Raw genomic sequence first — 6469 nt, 5'->3', positions numbered from 1 at the left:
AGATTAATGGGTGACATAGAAGCGTGCACTCAACTAGGTCGAGAATTACAGTTATATTGCTATAGTAATGAGTCTCTTTAATCAATTCGTCTAATTCATTCACTACGTCGTCATTATTCTACCGCAGATCCCCTAATCCCAACATGAAGGGGTTTAGCTACTCATACTCGTAATTAATCTAACAGCATATAAATTTCCAGCAGATGACATAATGAAATAATAATAAAATTCGCTAATAAATAAACTAGGACAGAAGAATAAATAAGGACAACAAGAAATTAATGCAACGAAAGGTTAATTATTATTGAAAGAAGGAAGGGGATTACAATCCAAGCAAATTCCGGCGTAAAGAACTCGAAATCCGAGCGAAGCAATTCCGGAAACAAGAGTAGCAGTCGAAGGTTGAAGCAACGTAGAAAGTAATGAGTGTCTAATGTATAAACTAAGAGAGTAAAAAGATGATAAAAAGAATAAAAGATAGATAAAAGGTAGATGACTAATAACCTAGTAAAACATAGGTTAAATAGCCAAACACAAAGTGTTATTGCGGAAATAATTAAAACACGGACTAATTAAAGCCCATAGAGTCGGAACCTCTCGATCGAGTGGGTTAAACCACTCGATCGACCAAGATCTCAAAGAGAAACTCCTCGATCGACCGGCGGGGTTCTCGATCGAGGACTTGGTCAAATGCAGCTTACTCGATCGAGTAAGGAATAGCTCGATCGAGCCTTGGGGAGCTTAGGGACCACTCGATCGTCCACCAAACAGCTCGATAGACCACTTGGGTCTTCAATTCAGCTCACGTCTTCACCCAAATGCCTCGTAATGCGTGCAACGACACTTCTAAGTGCAACATCTCACTCCGGGACAATCCCGTCTCCTCTAAATGCATGCAAAAAGGACGAAATGGAGCATGGTTCCGCTACTTCCGCGATTATCCCTACAAAAAGGACAAAATACACCAAAGTAGCCAATTCGGGGCAAAATACTATAAAAACAGTATAGAAATGCATAGAAATACGTGCTGAAATAGGCCAAAAAGACTATATATTAGGCACGTATCAGTAGAGTACCTAGAAGAACATCCCCACCATCAAGAACCACGACGAGGCGGAGCGGAAGCAAGCAATGTGCGAGTTCCTGGCATAGTGGGACGTCGCCCCCCACGCATCACAAAGAAACGCTGGGACGGCCCGGGAAAGTCCTTAAGGGTTTATGCATGAATCGTAGCACTATGAGTAATGTTTTACTTTCCAATACTTTCTTTTCAAGTTTCACCTCGGAGGAAAAGACCCTAGAAACAAAGTGTAACTAGTCCTCTTTTCCCCAGCGGAGTCGCCAAACTGTGGACAAGGCCCTCGGGAACTGCGTTCGCGGGATACACACTAGGCATAATCGACTCGAGGTTCTTTCGAATCGAATTAAGACAAATTAGAATCGCCACCAAGTTTTTTGGGAACTTGGAACCGTTCAAGTCAACTTTACACCTTTCATCGAAAAGCATAAAGCCAATCGACTACGAGTGATTAAAGATAAAGACTTGTACCCTATATCACTCGATTTGAATGACTCTCGTAATCCAATGGTATTTAGACGGATCCACAAACCATAGATCTTGAGTAAGGGGTGAGGGTACGTGTTAGAAATCCCATAAGGACACCTAACCCCGCCCGTCGATAACGGCCTCTACTAAGTCAAGTATCGGATTTCAAACAAGGTCATAGCTACTACGATATATGACATGCAAATATCGTTTTTAAAACCCTAACATGTGAAGTTTCTATGTCGATTTAGATGCAACTAAACTAACTTTGTCAAAGTTGTAATTCAGCATGTGGGTTGATTGATCTAACAACATATAAATGAAACAAACAAGGCTTGATGGGAATGGGGGAGCCGTTGGGATCTACCCTATTACAACCCAGGCATTTCATGCCGACACAACGAGAAATTAAAGATACAACTCGATCTAAATACAATGCTATACACAAAACCACACACGACACACTACACGGCCAACTCGGCCTAGGGAAACGTGCACAAGGGGGTGTCACACGGCTTACATGACTCACGGCCTTGGGTCACTCCTCGTAATGTGTGCTTTCACTTAATCTTATCGAATTAGACATAGGGCTACGCACCAAAGCATGCATTAGCATAAATCGGGCCATGTTGCTTTAAACAACATGCGATTTACTACGCTCTTACATGCATTGGGGAACAACCGTCTAACCAAACAAGACTAAGGTTTTTAGAAATCATTTGACTCGATGACGAAAAAAAATAATTACAAACAAACTACCAAACACGACTCGATAAACAAAGTAATTACAAGATACGAAATAACGAGATAAAGATAAGAAAAAAACGAGAAAAGGACTACAAAGACACGGCCTACACGTTCTAGCCTACCCTAATTCTTAGGTTAGATTCATTAGGTTAGATAGATGATTGCGAAACGGGTTAGGAAACGAGTTAGAAAACAAGTTAGAAACGACGTTGATCGATTGAGATGAGGTCACGCGAATGTGTATTCTACACGGCCTAAAGAGGTCAAATTTAAGTCAAGTTCGCTAATTAAATTAACTCGTCGAGTGTTAATAAGAAGGTGCTAATCACGCACTCTTATACTAGCGAGAAATTATGTGAAAGAGAGAGATGCATTCAATTAAGTTACAGAATTGTTGGTTGATTTTAATGTTTGTGTCGAAGCCACCTAACGTGTCTAATTAGGTTATTAAATTGATCTAATATCATCTAAATGAGTCGTATATTAACAATTAGAGGTCGAACTAACATGTGAATGGTCCTAGGGTAGGTCGAAATAAACGAAACAAGAGAGAGGTCAAAAGCGAAGAGCGAAGTTAGAACTCGTTTTATTAATGCCCTACCTTGAACACGAGGATATGTAAATGAGACGGGGGGTACGACCGACTGATGTAGCGGATTTCTTTACCATCTCAAGTCAACGCGGGTGTTCGTGGTGGTACTTTAACTCATACTCGGACTAAACTAGTTTCATAGTTAACGAAAACAAACGATAAACAAAATAAAACGAAACAAATAAAAAACAAACAAACATAAAAAACGAAATAAAAGGGAGAAAGAGGAGGATTTGATGCACCCTCAACCTACATGTATCGTTGACACCGTCTTGGGTCGTAATCGATCGTAGATTTTATCTCGAGAGGCCGTCGTCGACGAAGGAACAAAGCAAACAACACATTTTTTTCAAATCTGGACAGCAACTTTCAAACTGCGATTTCTCTCTCTTTCACGGTGAAAATTCGATTTAAAAGATGTTTTGAAAACTAGAAAGAGAGGAGAACAGAGATCTTAAAACAATCCCTGCACGTTTTGAGTTATTTGGCACGAAAAACGAGCACAAACAGAACTGGACAGACAGGAAAAGCCGCGAAAACAGAGTGTATAACACTCTGTTTTTCGAGGGGATTCGTGTACTCTCAAGGGCAATTTGGCTTGTAAATCTTTGTCTAAGATGTAGATGGATATTGTGTGGTTAATTAGGAACAAGAAAATCGAATTTTAATGGAGGTTTGATGGTTGAACGAACGATTTCAAAGAGGACACACAAACTGATTCTCAGTTTGTAAGTCGGTTTTGTCGATGGTTTTTGAGAGGCAATTAGGGTTTGTTTCGGGAGTTTAAAGCTTGTAAGTGACGGTGGTATGTATGGAGAACTTCGAGGAATGAATGTATGGTGAAGGGGGGGTATTTATAGGGAGTTTCGAAGGGTAGAAGTAGGGCAACAAGCAGTCGGGCCTGTTTCGCATAGCTGCTGTCCATCAGCTATTTCGTGAGGTTTTTAGGGTTTGTATGGGGGGTTTGCTTGGTGGTTAAGCTAAGGTAATATGGGTAGGATACTAGGGTATGGTTTAGGGTTAATGGGCACGGGTTTAAGTGATGTTTGGAGGGGGTTTTGGACTCGGGTTTGAGCACGCAAAACAGGGGGGGTTGCTTGTGTTATTTGCGGGCTGTTTATTGGGTGTTTGGGACGGGAATTGGATGGGTTTCGTGGTGGGTTTAGTGATGGGTTGTTTGTAGGTAATGAGGGGTAGGAATTGGGTTGGTTGTGGCGGGTTTGGGTCGAGCTTTGAAGCACACAAAACGGGTTGGAAAAGAGGAAGGGCTAACGCGGGTAAGGGGAAGTAGTTGGGCTGTTTTGTGTATGTTTGGGGCGAGATTTGGGACGTGGGTATGGGGGTTCGAACTGGGGTTGGATGGGTAGAGGCCTAGGTTGGTTAGTGTACTCGAGATTCGTGCCAACTCGTAAAGAAAACGGGCTCAAAAACCGAGCTATAATCGAGCTCCAAAACGTGTGGTTAAAACGAGTTTTCGATTTTCAAATTCGATTTTTCAAATCGATTAACACATTAAAATAAATGATTTTTCAAATCAAATACACTCATAAAATGATTTTTCAAATCAATTATTTATTTTATTTTCAATAAAATAAACTTGAGAAAATAAATTCAAAATAAAGTAAAATGAATTCACTTTAAAAAAGCTTAAATTTAAATATCATTTAAATTAATAAAATACTCCGTCGACAACGTTCATTCTACATCGTAAATCGAACCCAAATAATGACAATGACAACTAATAAATACATGTGTCCTATCATCATCGGGTGTTTGTCGGGTTCTCTATAAATTCCAATATCGACGGATACGGGTATCTACAGGCACCATGTCAGAAATTATAGCATTAGAGCTGGCAGGGAACACACCCCCTGATCTTACCCAAAAAAAAAAAGAAAAGAAAAATAAGGAAGTATTAGGTACCTGATCGGCTTTAGTTGTTACAACTTCAGAAGCATTATTAGGTACCGATCTTCTCGAATCTCGTTGACCGATACTTCCTTCTCATGTATTGCCAAGGTAGTAGCGGCCTCTTGACCAATCTGTTGTACCTTATTATTACCCCCTTTAGAAATGACATCCTCCATCATCTTCACTTCTTCTTCGGAAAGCTTGCCTCCAGCATTCAGCTTTAGTAGTACGGATGCCATTAATCAAGTGCGTGCCAAGAATGTAATGTGTCCGCAATTTTTATCCCAACAATAACATGTGAATTGAACTTAAATGAAAATAATAGAATAAATGTTACCATGTCACCTTCTCGGACTTAGTCTTCCTTTTCTTCTTTATCGGGCCAGTTGTCCCATAATATTTCGTTACTCCAACCTGTAACGGGACGCCCCTCAAACGACCTGGATGTTCGGGTCGCCCGATCGCTCTAGCAAGAACGTCATTACGACCACTGGGAGTGAATTTCTCTTCTTCTACCTCTTTCAATACGTTGTCCTATAATATATTAAATAAACTTCAAATTATATTTGTGACTAAAATAATAAAGTTAGTAATGAACTCGTCTTAATAAAATAATGCTTACTATGTTGGCCAACACTTCCTCATCATATTTGTCACGCGACCGGGATCCTTTAGGCGTGTGCCCTTCTTTATAAGTTAGATGTCGATCCACCTCTTTCACTCCCTTTGCCACCTACACATTAACATGGTAACATTTATACACGTAAATGTGTATCAATGCAAGTCCAACTGTGATTAAAAAAATAAAGTCTCACAGGGGAATAATGCATGCTACTTACGAGGTTCTCTTCTATCTTTTCAGAACCGCCTCGAGAACCATACCATTTCCCCTTCTTGCATGAAATGTTAGCACGATTTCTTCTGCTAACGGCCTTCAAATAATTATATAAAAGCGCAAGTAGATGAGATAATAAAAAGATTATATAAAGGACTCATTAATTAAAAAAATGATAGGTAAATCGTTAAAAGGCGAGGATATTTAACTGAAACTTCTCGTAGTTCTCATCTTTTTGAAAAGATCCCATTGTTTCGATCGATGGTGGGACACTTGTTTTCCGGTGGGCTCTTACGCATCTCCCACGTTGCCTTGTCCACATACAACCAATCCCTAGCAACGTCACACCTCCACTGCCTGTGGACATCCGCTGCCTTATGCATTAAATACTTATCATGGATTTCATCGGGTATAATAAAGCCTTCCTTTACACGAGCCAAGTATAACTCCGCCAATTTTGGATTCAAAGTTCTAACATCATCTAAATGGATAGGCACAAACTGTCTTGTGCAAGTACCAATCCAACTGGAGAAATAACCCGCATTTGGACCAGTAGGGAAACCCATCTCACTCCATGTTATTTCCAACGGCTTTTTAGCGGCTATAGCTGCAAGGACTTTCTGGCACTTCGTAGCACCCCTCTCACCAGGCTTATTATCCTCAGGCTTATTATTCTTTTGACTTCTTTTACGTTTTTCACCCATGATAATCCTAAAACCCAAATATGAATGATATAGGAAATGAACAACTTAACAACGTACATGCAGAGTATTATCTAAAACCCTAAACCCTAATAGGAATGAAAATTTAAAACAACAGATTGAGCTTCTAAAATCCT

The sequence above is a fragment of the Silene latifolia genome, chromosome 11, assembly GCF_048544455.1.
Source record: "Silene latifolia isolate original U9 population chromosome 11, ASM4854445v1, whole genome shotgun sequence".
In the NCBI taxonomy this organism is placed as follows: Eukaryota; Viridiplantae; Streptophyta; class Magnoliopsida; order Caryophyllales; family Caryophyllaceae; genus Silene; species Silene latifolia.
This window is presented reverse-complemented; position numbering follows the sequence as displayed.